A 13,098-nucleotide genomic window follows, 5' to 3' on the forward strand; every position below is an offset into this window, starting at 1 on the left:
TTGAGCTGTTGCCTTATGCCTCATCATACTGGTCCTGCATCCAGTATTATGGTTTGGGGTGGTAATGGATTTCATTCCCCCACCACTTCCCTCCCCTCCCTCCCGAGTATGCATTGCAGGCACACTAACCAGACAGCATTACCCATCTCTGAAGTATTGGAGCCTGCTGTCCTCCCATACCTTCAGAGCTTGCTGATGGCCTTATAGCAACAGGATATGTAGCACGCAATGTTCAAGACTTCTTTGTTGCTCATCAGTTTGCATTGCTGCCTTGGCCTCCCTGTTCTCCCAATTTCTCGCCTAGTGAAAACATTTAGTCAATGATTGTGGAACAACTGGTGCAGGATACACCACCCGCTGCTACACCAAATTAGTTTCTGGATCATAAGGGGGGGAAACAAGATTTGTCATTTCTTATCACTCTTTCCAAGAAATTCGGATTTTTTCAAGTGTATGTGGTATGTCTGTACAAACATTTTCACGAGTTGAGAATTTTTGGTGTAAGTTTTGCACACTCTTTTCTTGTGTTATATTGATTGTGTAAAATTTACGTTACACATTCTTTGTCAGTCCCTACAGTTGTAGCAGTCGATTGAATACTCAACTGACTGTCAGATCGAATCAGATTACCTACTTACACCTAGATATTTAATCGATGTGACTATGTCCAGCAGCTCATGACTTATGCTGGATTTGAGCATTATGGATTTGTTTTTCCTACTCCTCTGCATTAACTTACATTTTTCTACATTTAGAGCTAGCATTCATTACAGCAGCTAGAAATTTTGTGCAAGTCATCTTGTATCCTGTTACATTCACTCAGCGACAATACCCTCCTGCACACCACAGCGTCATCAGCAAACAGCCAGATCATTTATGTACATAGAAAATAAAGCACTTCTATAACACTTCCCTGGGGCACTCCTGACAATACCCTCATCTCTGATGAACACTTGCTGTCGAAGATGAAGTACTGGGTTCTGTTATATAAAATGTCTTCAGGCCATTTACATATCTGAAAACCTATTCCTTATACTCATACCTTCATTAACAGTCTGTAGTCTGGCACTGTGTCAGATACTTTTTGGAAATCTAGACATGTGTAATCTGCCCATTTCCCTTCCACTAGTCAACGAGTGACTGGATAGAAATCTTAGATCCGCTTAGCAATTTTATGTACAATCATAATTTTCTCGGGTTCTCAGCAAGATTTTTTGTAAAGATATGGCGTTGGTAGTTGTGTGTTTTGTGCATTGATCTTTTTACATCTGCATAAATTTCTTCTAACTTTTGCCTGTCGTCAGTAGCACATTTTCTTTTGCATCGAGAGTGCAACAGCCTTTGCTTCCTCACAGCCACAGATCTACAACATTTCTGAACATGGGCAAAAACTTGATATAGGACATCAAATATTTTTTTAAAAATCAGTTTTTCAAAAATGTCATTTTGTAGTGCTCATCTTTCTGAAGAGTTTGATACATAGGCCTAATACTTATACGTTCAAGGAAGGGTAAGACATGTTATATGGTCTTAAGTATGCCAAAAGTTCAGTGCTATGCCTCTTCACACAGCATTCTTGTATAGCATGTCACTGTATATTCCTCTGTGGAGTTCAGACATGTACATTTTGTAATGGAAGCTATCAAACATATATTCAGGACAGTGGAAATTAAAATGTTCTGTTGTGCCTCTCCTGCTCCCAGTCAGCCGGTTTGACATCCTAGACCCCCCCACCTTAAAAAAAAAAAAACCCTCACAATTATACTGGGTGGGGTTATTTGTGACCAGGAGAATAAGAACTCTTCAGAAAATTTTTCACTCCTTATTGCCTATTAGCCAATAGCTTTCTCTTTTATGTGACATAAAATTAAATATAGCAAACATAAAAGCAGTAAAAGAAAAGAGACAAGCAAGACAGTACACATTTCTTCAATTCTTAAGTCCCAGCACATTTTGCCCTCTAATCTTGCTACAGCTTTCAGTGTGCTTACATTTCTGCGAAAGAATCAATAACCTCCTCAAAGTTCATCAAAGTATTTTGCTACATGAAAAATCAAAATGTCATTGTCTGATACTGAAAAAAACTGTTAATACGAATAGTACCCAAGACTGGTGTGATTTCTCGATTTGATTACATCTATTTTGTCATTGTCTGCTGCATAAAATGAAATAGGTCTTTCTAATACTGCAGCAATTTTAACACATGCCAAATAAGTGAGACTGTTTGGCACAAATGGCCATTTTTTTCTACCTCATTTACATAAATAACATGACAGAATACACACTAGTGTCCAAAATTAAAGCAACAAATGGAAATTTTGCAAGGTTGCATTTATTTTGTCACAAAGCAATATAAAAAGGTGCTAGTAAAGTAGAAACAACTGAAAAGAATACAGAATGTAAACAACTTATATATGCAAAATGGTAAACAAAAATGTTCTTAGTTTTTTCCAACTTAATGGATTTGCGCACACATTCTGACAGCTGGTTAATGTGCTCACTATGGCGTGTGACCATCCCTGGCAGCAATACAGGCCTGACAACAACGGTGCATCCTGTAATGATCTCAGCAATCTCATATTGAGGTAGTAATCCCCTTTCTTCCTGCAGAGCTGCTCGCAAGTTTTGGAGTGATGCAATCTGTCTCCCTAGTGCATCCCAGACATGCTATATGGGATTCAAATCAAGAGAGCAGGCTGGCCACACCATGTGTACATTTTCCCTTTCCCAAGAAAACATCAACCACCTGTTCTGCATGAGGTTGAGCACTATCATCCATCAGTACAAAGTCTGGGTCCTCACCACCTTGCAACAACTGCACATGAGATCCCAAGATCTTGTCACGATATGTGACAGCAGTTAACCCTTGTCGATTCACCCGTACAATTTCATAAAGAGGTGTTTGAGTGGTCAACATAATCCTTGCCCACAGCATTAGGGACCCTCCTCAATATCGGTCTCTTTCCACAATGCTTGGGTCCCAAAATCGTGTTCTGCATACCTTACAGATGTGAATGCTTGAAGAGACACCCTCCAGATCAAATCCGGACTCATCTGTGAAAAGAACATTGGCTCCCTGTTCGATGTCCAATTGATGACTCCACTCCAGATGTCCCCTTCTTTGAAAATGCATCACAGGTACACATACAGCAGGTCTCCAACAATACAGGCCACTCTGCCGAAGCCTTCTGTCACAATTTGTCTTGATACAACATGTCCAATGGAAGCTGCGAGGGCAAATTCCAGTTGATGTGCACCTGCACCACTAAGGTGGTACCTTCATGCCCTTACAGCCAAATAACACTCTTCTCTTTCTGATATCACACATGGCCGCCCTGGACTGGTCTTCAGGATACTGTTTTGATCTCTCTAAATTGTTCGTCGGCCGAGAGGTTCTAGGCGCTTCAGTCCGGAACCACGCGAGTGCTACGCTCGCAGGTTCGAATCCTGCCTCGGGCTGGATGTGTGTGATGTCCTTACGTTAGTTAGTTTTAAGTAGTTCTAAGTTCTAGGGGACTGATGACCCCAGATGTTAAGCTCCATAATGCTCAGAGCCATTTGAACCATCTATAAATTGTCAACACGTCCAGAAACAGTAGACCGATTCACATTAAGCCAACGGGCCACATCAGTTTGTGACTTTCCTCCTTCCATTCTTCTTATGGACTTCCACCCCAAAGAGTCTGGTAGACATCTTCTTTGTGTCATACCACCCCATCTGAGACTGTGTACACAGTGATTATGTCCCCCAGGGGCTCGCCACTCTGTGGTGGGTTTGTGCTTGGCTACCACGGGGGCCCCAGCCTTTGCGGCATCTTTCCTCTTCCATGCTGCATGTTTATTCTCCTGCTGTTCCTTTCCTCCTTCCTTGGGGAAAGTGTCTGGGGTGTTGTTGAGAACGTTCTGTATTATCCATTGCTGACATATGAACAGTCTCACCACTGTTTTTCATTTCTTTTTCTTTTCTTTGCTTACCTTCTCCTATCCTCCCTCTGCTATGGCATTTGAAGTTCCTCTTTTTCTTTTTCCTCCCTGTGCACTTCTGAATGCCGGTCCAGACATCTGACACATAACAGGTGACTGGGTAACGCTTAATTCCCAGCCCCTGGTTGTCAGGTAGGGTTTGCACATCCCCCCTGGTACTTCCCAAACCCAGGGAGGATTGATTACATGAGCTGCTACCTTCCCAAATTCCCAATTGGTCCCTCTGTCCGGTGTTTGGGAGGTGTGACCCAAGGCGTGAACAATCACCTATGGTGGGTACATCCCCTTATGGAGGGGGCCCCCAGTTGGAAGGAGCGCACCATCGAAGACACTGTCAATCATGGGGGATTTTCTCCCCGCAGTGAGTCAATCATCTTCACAATCAACTTATACAAAACGTAAATGGAATGGGGTTAACCATTCAAAGACCTTTCCAGCTGCACCATGGTTCCTTGTGGTTTCATGCGGTGAAGACGGTCAGTCCTTCCATTTATTATCCAGAAAGATGTTGATGCAATTGCTGGCCCTGTGAAATCCTACTCTCGTTTAGAGACTACTTCTGATTCTCAAGCACAACAACCACTTGATGCTTTGCTTCTCCACTGCTACCCTGTTGGTGTTGATGGCCATAGAACTGTGAAATCTTCCCGTGGTGTTATTTACACTATGCTGCTTGACGTTCTGACCAATACCAAAATCCAATCACCTCTTTTTCTCACCTCTGATATAGTTGTGATTCTGTCCAAGATCAAAGAAGGCTATGAAATTATAAAAATCAGACCGTACATTCCTACCCCGATGCGCTGCTGCTACTGTCACTGTTTCAACCACACTTGAATATCTTGTCGACACCTGACCAAATGTGTAACCTGCAGTAGGGATGCACACGAGGGTGGATGTCCGCCTCCTCTTCCCGCTATATCAACTGCAATGGTGGCAATCCCGTCTCCTCTCAAGATTGTCCTGTGTATCTCGATGAGCAGGCTGGCCAGGAGATCTGGGTAAAAGAAAAAGTTCCTTACCCAGTCGCTCACAAGTTATTGGCTTGTTGCAAACCCTGTGTTCTACCGTCTGGCACTTATAGTACTGTTCTTACTACATATCGCTCCATGAAGGACATGGCCATGCAGACATACGACCTCAAATTCAGCTCTGAGGTTGTGAAATCGTGCCGTGTCAAGGTAGCATTGCCATCCAATCTTCAGCTGTGCAACAAGCCATCAAACTCTGACCTCTAGGTGCAAAGTCACCAGTTACACAACCGGCAGGTTGAAAAGGACAGAAGGAGTACTCCCGATAAGACTTCCTATGCCCCTCCAGCTAACCAACACCTGAGTCTTCCTCTGCTATTCGGAAAGGCTCGAAGAAGTCCAACAATAGCAAACGGTCTTCTCCTTCGCTGCCTCGAAGATCCTTCTCGACAGTGTCGCCGGATACCTTCGCCTGGCCGGCCTTCATGCCACTGGTGCAAACCACCAACTGTTTTTCTACGTTGGACTCTGGAGACAGACAGCACAAGAAAGTCGATGCTTCTGAGGACCTTGTGAAGAAGGATCCTCGTGCCTCTGTGCCTTGTAACAGCGAGTCTTCACAGGCTGGCACTCAGCAGCCACCGAGGTGACACCCCTTCATTTATTCCTCATTATGACTTTCCTTTAATAGAATGCTCGCAACCTCTGAGCCAACAAAGAATATTTATGGCTAGTTTTAGAATTGCAGTTTCCCCTTGTATTCTGCCTTCAGGAAACAAATTGCATCCTCACGACCGCTTTGAGCTTTTTTGTATTTCTTCCTGGTCTTTTTTGACCTTCCCCCTCAGGCCGGCATTCCATCTCATGGGAGGAAGTCATGCTGCTTATATTGGGTGATGTTCATAGTCAATCCCTTTCTCTGACTACCTGTCTTCAAGCTGTTACAGTTCACCTTTTCTTTTCTCACCTAGCGTTTTCCCTTTGTACCATTTATATCCCTCTGTCATTCGATGTCAACAAGGCAGATTTACTCCATCCTATGGATGGTAACTTTAATGCGCACCATCTCCTTTGGGGTTCTACCAGAACCTGTCAGAGAGATTCACTGTTGGCTGACCTTCTTAATCAACTTAAACCTCTTCTGCCTTAACACAGGAGCACCCACAGTCCTTTCTGACTCCTCGCACACCTATTCCCATTTGGACCTCTCCTTCTGCAGTGCCCAGCTTGCTCATCATCTCAAGTGGTCCGTTCTTTCTTCACTTACTTGAGTGACCATTTCCCATGTGCTACCCATTTGCTGACTCCTACCCCACCTGCGCGCATGCCCAAATGGCAGCTTACTAAGGCTGACTGGTGGCCTTACTCCATCGTGGCGACCTTCAAAGAACAAGATTTCCCCAGTTGTGATGACCAGGTGGAATATCTTACAAATGTTATCCTTCCCGCTGCAGAATGTTCGATTCCTCGCATTTCCTCTTTGCCATGCCATGTCCCAATCCCTTAGTAGGCTGAGGTATGCCGTGACACAATTCACATGCAGAGACATGCACTCCATGTTTTAATCGTCATCCAACGATGGCAAACTGCATTCATTATAAACAGATGCATGCACAGTGTTGTCTCATGCTTCGGGATAGGAAAAAAGCTAGCTGGATTTGATTCACTAGTTCTTTTAACAGTTCCACCCTTCCTCTGTTGTGTGGGGCAACCTCCAACGGCTCTCTGGAACTAAGATCCGTCCCCAGTTTCCGGCCTGACAGTAGTAAACGATGTCATTGTGGACCCTATTGCTACCTCGAACACTGTGGGCCGCCATATTGTGGAAATGTCGAGCTCTTCCCACTATCACCCTGCCTTCTTCCATCGGAAATGAGTGGAGGAGGCTTGGGCGATTACATTCTCTTCTCAGAATCGTGAGTGCTACAATGCCACCTTTAATATGAGGGAGCTAGATCATGCTCTCCGTTCATCCAAATCCTCCAACCTAGGGCTAGACGCTGTTCACATTCAGATGTTGCAGCACCTTTCTCTAGTGGGCAAGCACTTTCTGATATCTTTCTCTAGTGGGCAAGCACTTTCTGATTAATACATACAACCACATCTGGGCAGAGGGCACATTTCCCAGATGCTGGCATGAAGCCACTGACATACCCATACCTAAGGCCGGTAAAGACAAACACCTTCCTTCTAGCTACCGCCCCATCTCTCTCACCAGCTGCATTTGCGAGGTGTGTGGTGTGTGGTTCAAGTCTCGCCATTTACTATCCACTTCAAAGTATGGATTTTGACCATCTAGTCATTTTCTCCACTCATGTCCTGAATGATTTTTTGTAGAAATCCCAGACTGTGGTCGTGTTTTCCGATTTGGAGAAGACCTACGACGCCTTATGGAGAACTGGTATCCTCCATACTCTCTACACGTTGGGCTTCCATGGCCACCTGCCCCGTTTCCTTGAAAAATTTTTAAAATACGAAGTTTTCAAGGTGCATGTGGGTTCTGCCTTGTCAAACACTTTATCCAGGAAAACTATGTGCCTCAGGGTTCCATCCTGAGTGTTGTCCTCTTTGCTATCGCCATTAACCCTATAATGTCCTGTCTCCCGCCAGGCATATCTTGCTCCCTTTTTGTTGACAATTTTGCCATCTATTGCAGTTCTCCATGGACCTATCTCATTGCGCAATGTCTTCACTCATGGAGCATCGACAGTGGCTTTCATTTTTCCACTGACAAAACTGTTTGTATCAATTCCTGGGCCTGTTGTTCTTCCGTTTATTGAAATTACAAAATTCATGGGGCTCATGTTTGATAGGAAATGCTCTTGGTCCTCCCTTGTCTCTTACCTGGCAGCCCACTGTATCTGGCCCTAAATGTCCTCCTCGTCCTCAGTTGTAGTTCCTGGGGGAGTGGATTGGGCCACCTTCCTCCATTGTACTGGTCCCTTGTCTGTTCGAAACTAGAGTATGGGTGCTTTGTTTGTACATCTGCATGTCAGTCCCTCTTACGCAGTCTCAACACTATCCACCATCATGGCATCCATTTGGCCACTGGCGCCTTTTACACTAGCCCCGTTGAAAGTCTGTATGCCGAAGCTGCCAAACTACCGCTGTCCTACTGCCATGACTTTCTTCTCAGCAGATATGCAGGCTGTTTGCCTGCCGTGCGTGGCCACCCATCCTATGCCTCCTCCTTGGATGACTTCTTTGATCACCAGTATGGGGCACATCCCTCTTCTCTGTTACCCTCTGGAATTCGCTTTTGGCACTTGCTCCGGCGGCTTAACTTCACACAACCTGCAAACTGCCCTGTAGGTGTGAACCCTTCACCACCTTGGCTCCATGTGGCGGCCCGTGCTCACCCTGGCCTTCATTAGCTTCCTAAGGACACTACTCCAGCCTCACTCTATCGCCCTTCAATTTCACGACCTTGCCATGGAACTTCACGATAGTGCCTTTGAATATACAGATGGCTCTCAGGCTGACCCTGGTGTCGGGTATGCCTTCATCATTGGCACCGACGTTTTTTGGTATCGGATTCTGACACACTGCTCAGTATTTACAGCAGAGCTCTTCGTCTTGTATCAGGCCACGGAGTACATCCAGTGACACACACAGTTTTCAATTGTGTCCTCTGCTCAGATTCTCTTGGTCCTATCCAAAGTCTCTGCGCGCTATACACTGCCCATCCCTTAGTGCAATGGGTCCAGGAAAACTGTCACATGCTCACTCTTCATGTAGCCACTGTGTTGTTGTTTATATGTGTTCCTGGTCATTTCCTGATCATGTCAGTCTGAGAGGAAACGAGGCTGCTAACACTGCTGCCAAGGCTGCAGTCCTCATACATAAGCCCACTGGTCCCTACATTGCCACCGATAAGCTCTGTGTTGCCGTCTGTCAGGAGGTGGTGTCACTTTGGCATCGCCATTGGTTCTCCCTTCATGGAAACAAGCTCCAGATTATTAAGCCTCTCCCAGCGGCTTTGACAATCTCCTCTCAGCCCTGCTGCCCAGAGGAGGTCATTTTAACTGGGTTGTATATTGAGCACTGCCTTTTTAGCCGTCGCCATTTGTTAAACGGTACTCTCCCACCACTTTGTGCACATTGTTCCCAAGTTTTAAATTTCCGCCATTTCCTGATGGAATGCCCATTTTTTAACCATTAACGTTTGCTGTCTTGAGTTATCAGCCATTTTAGCAAACGAAGCATGGCCTGTCGACCACATTTTACTTTTTATTCATCGTAGCACTGTGGTGAAGGCCATTTAATTTTTAGATCTGGACCCCTGTCTCACTGTGGTGTATTTTATAGACTGTTCTCCACGTCCCTGTTTTTAGCTGTCTTTTCTTACGTTGATTGGGGCTGGGGGCTGACATGTAGTAACTCCTCTGTCTTCATGTTCTATAGTTTTGACTTGGGCACATATGACCCCAATGTTTTTGTGCCCTAAAACAAAACAAAACAATACAAAATACAATACAGTGATTATATAGGCGTGCCTGTCCATTGACCGGAAGGCCACCTTATGTGCAGAACACAATTGTCCGAACATCTTTTCACAGTTTGTATCATCGTACCACGAGTTAGAAGACAGGGAAATAGCGGTTTGTTGCTTTGATTTTGGACACCAATGTAATTCACGATGTGCCAATATGAAACACCTATTAGGCCTAAATACAAGCAAAAAGTTTTATGTTAGGACATAGTTTCACATTTCATTCATACGCTCCAGTTTTTCAAGCATGAGATCGAAAACTAGTAGTAGTAGTAGTAGTAGTAGTATGAAATTATTATATAAATTTTGGAATCATCATATTCTTCCATATAATTTGTGTGATGTCACTGTTTCTTATCCTTCCTCATACTAACAAACAGTCTTGTTGTCACTAATATGTACCTAGTCCTGCCATTATCAAAATTTATTCTCAAGTTAAATTCGCTAACCCTGCCAGAATCGCTGGTTTAGTTATCCCATGTTTGTTCTCTGGTTAGGCATTATTACCTGTTTGTACAACGTGTCTTCCATGCTATTCTGAAAATAGCAGTGGCTGATAACCGGGGCGTGTGCAACTGGTCCTTAGTAGTGTAGCAATTTGGCAAAAATTTTCTGTCAAAATTTCATTTTCTTGAATACACCGAGAAGATAATATGTAATCATTGTTACCTGCTATTCCTGTTAGTCATGTATTTCCACTCTGATCATCTGAATCTATAAATTTTGCTAATAATTATAACAATGTTTATCATTCGCACACCCAATCAACCACATAAACAAACAGCGATTGGCATTCACCTGTTCGGGCTTATTTGTCTCAGCTCATATATGACCATCCCCTTTTGTCCGCAGGAAAGGTTTTTATTTCTAGATGCGACGAGGATTCCCCTGGCAGAGACATCACATACACTCTGCACTCATTCAAAAATCAACTAATGGTTCTTTCATATATCAACTTAGAATATGTTTAAAAGTCATATGATCAATCAATAGACCAATGTGCAGTGGATGCTAAACACTTTGTGAAACGAGGTTTTTTTTCTTCAGGAATATGAATTTGGTGCCCTCTGAAATTGCTGACCAGGACAGATACCCTGGTTTGCACACACACACACACACACACACACACACACACACACACACACACACTAAATCCTGGCCTGCTTCCTCAGCATTTTTAGAATTTCATTGTTAAATCATGTTGGGCCTTTTCCATCTTTTAACACTATAAGGACTGTACTAGCCAATCAGTAAGTGTTATTTAACATTCATTAAATAGTATATGTTTTAATTTAGGGGGGTTATATTTCGTACTTCTTCAACAAAGATGATGTAACTTAGCAAACGAAAGCGCTGGCATGTTGATAGATACGGATATATATATATATATATATAAAAACACAGATGATGTGACTTACCGAACGAAAGTGCAGGCAGGTCGATAGACACACAAACATACACACGAAATTCTAGCTTTCGCAACCAACGGTTGCTTCGTCAGGAAAGAGGGAAGGAGAGGGAAAGACAAAGGGATGTGGGTTTTAAAGGAGAGGGTAAGGAGTCATTCCAATCCCGGGAGCGGAAAGACTTACCTTAGGGGAAAAAAAGGACAGGTATACACTCGCACACATGCACATATCCATCCGCACATACACAGACACAAACAGACATTTAATTTCAAGTTGCCGCCGCTCATACCTCACCTGTCATTCCTAGCAGATTAAAAGAGGAGAAAGGTAGGAGACAAGGTACTGGCAGAAGTAAAGCTGTGAGGACGGGGCATGAGTCGTACTTGGGTAGCTCAGATGGTAGAGCACTTGCCCGCCAAAGGCAAAGGTCCCGAGTTCGAGTCTCGGTCTGGCACACAGTTTTAATCTGCTAGGAAGTTTCAAAGTTATTTTATAATTATGTGTTTATATGCATTTGTAAGTTTGTCAAAGTTTAACTTCAGTGAATAATTATGTACTTCAATCCTGTTTTCTTTAAGTATAGTTTCTACAAAAAAAATTAAATGAACACATTGATAGAATAAGTGTAAGACAGTAGTGACATGTTAAGACACTGTACTGAATTAATTTAACAAGTAAAATAAATATCATTGGTCAAAATAACCAGTAGCAGAGCTTCCATATAGTTTGCTAATGCCAGTCAAGCTAATACTTTTCAAGAACACGATTTACAATCTGTTTAAACTTTGCTCGTGGTTCCTCTATGTTCTTTGTACTGGAACTGATTGATATCAATTCATTGCCTAAGTGGGATGCTAATTGCTTATCTTCTCTTTGTATCAGAAATACTCATCTAGCCTTCTGGATTGATTTATTAACTTAAGTAACCATAGTCACTGACTGGGAGCTATTTCGGGCTCTTGACTCATCACTCAGTACACCCTTTAGCTTTGATTCAATTCATAATCAGATGATCCAACATCTGAATGTTAGTCAAAGGCTCCGTCCACTTAGGATCTTCAACGATATTTGGGGCATCTCCTGTGGGAGCCTGTTTTAAGTTTTCAGTGAAGACAAGACTTTAATAATTCCTTAGCCTTAATGTAAGCGGTTGACAAAACAACAGCTGAAAAAGTTTTATGCTTCCTAGAAGATGCTGGGTGCTGTTCCCATCCTGACTGTAACAGATTGAGGGTGGGACTGTTATGGGAGCCTCAAGGGACACTCACCCACCCCCATCCATCCACTTACTGACCTGATTGTTTCTCTCACTATAGTTGGCCCAACTGATGTTGGTTACATATTTAGCCTTCTCACTTTTACTGTTACAGATATCCTATCTATAAGGTGCTCTTTACTCCTTAACTGTTTTAAATCATAATTGTGTTGTCAGGATTTCTCAGCTCGGGCATCAATACTACTTTTATTACTTCAATGTTACTATTTTTACGTACTCTCATAATCCAAGCAAATTTCTGTTTTACATCATTAACTCCAGATGACTTGTATCTTGATCGAGTGACTGATGACCTTGCTGTTTTGTCAGTTATCACTCCAAACAACTAAACATTACCTGACCAGAAGTCCCGTTCTTCCTACCATAACACTTCAGTAGTTCCCACTAGATCTTACTTCAACCTGTCCATTTCCCATCTTAAATTCTCTAAACCATCTACTCTATTAAGGAATCTGACATTCCACACTCTGACCTGTAGACTGTCAGTTTTGTTTTTTATGGTTACTACTTCCACCTGACTAGTCCCCACATGGAGATCTGAAAGTAGGACTATTTTACTCCAGGAATGTTTTACCCGGGAGGATGCAGTCATTGTGTAAAGATTCTCTAGAGCTGCATGCCCTCAGGAGAAATGAATGGCTGTACTGTCCCCATGCTTTCAACCACTCACAGCTACTGCAAGAAGGCCATCAGCGAAAGTTACAAGGGCAGATCAGATAATCATCCAGACAGTTGCACGTGCAACTATGGATATGGCTACTGTGCCTGTTCAGGAACCATACATTTGTCTGGTCTCTCAACAGATACCCGTTCATTGTGGTTGCAGCTATGGTATGGCTATCTGTATCATTGAGACGTGCAAGCCCCCCTACATCAACAAGATCCACAGTTTGTGTAAGGTGGCCCAGAGTTATTATTTTAGCATTTATTCTGTTCACTAATCAGGATTTTTAACAGTACATGTTT

General features: G+C 43.2%; 1 protein-coding gene across 1 annotated transcript in view; it reads left to right on the forward strand.

Moving 5' to 3' along the window:
• Window positions 1–13,098, forward strand: part of LOC126481327 (nucleolar complex protein 3 homolog) — a 107,235-nt gene that overhangs the window by 28,082 nt on the left and 66,055 nt on the right. The gene's annotated exons all lie outside the window — the stretch shown is intronic.

This window comes from Schistocerca serialis, chromosome 5 (assembly GCF_023864345.2).
Source record: "Schistocerca serialis cubense isolate TAMUIC-IGC-003099 chromosome 5, iqSchSeri2.2, whole genome shotgun sequence".
NCBI lineage: Eukaryota > Metazoa > Arthropoda > Insecta > Orthoptera > Acrididae > Schistocerca > Schistocerca serialis.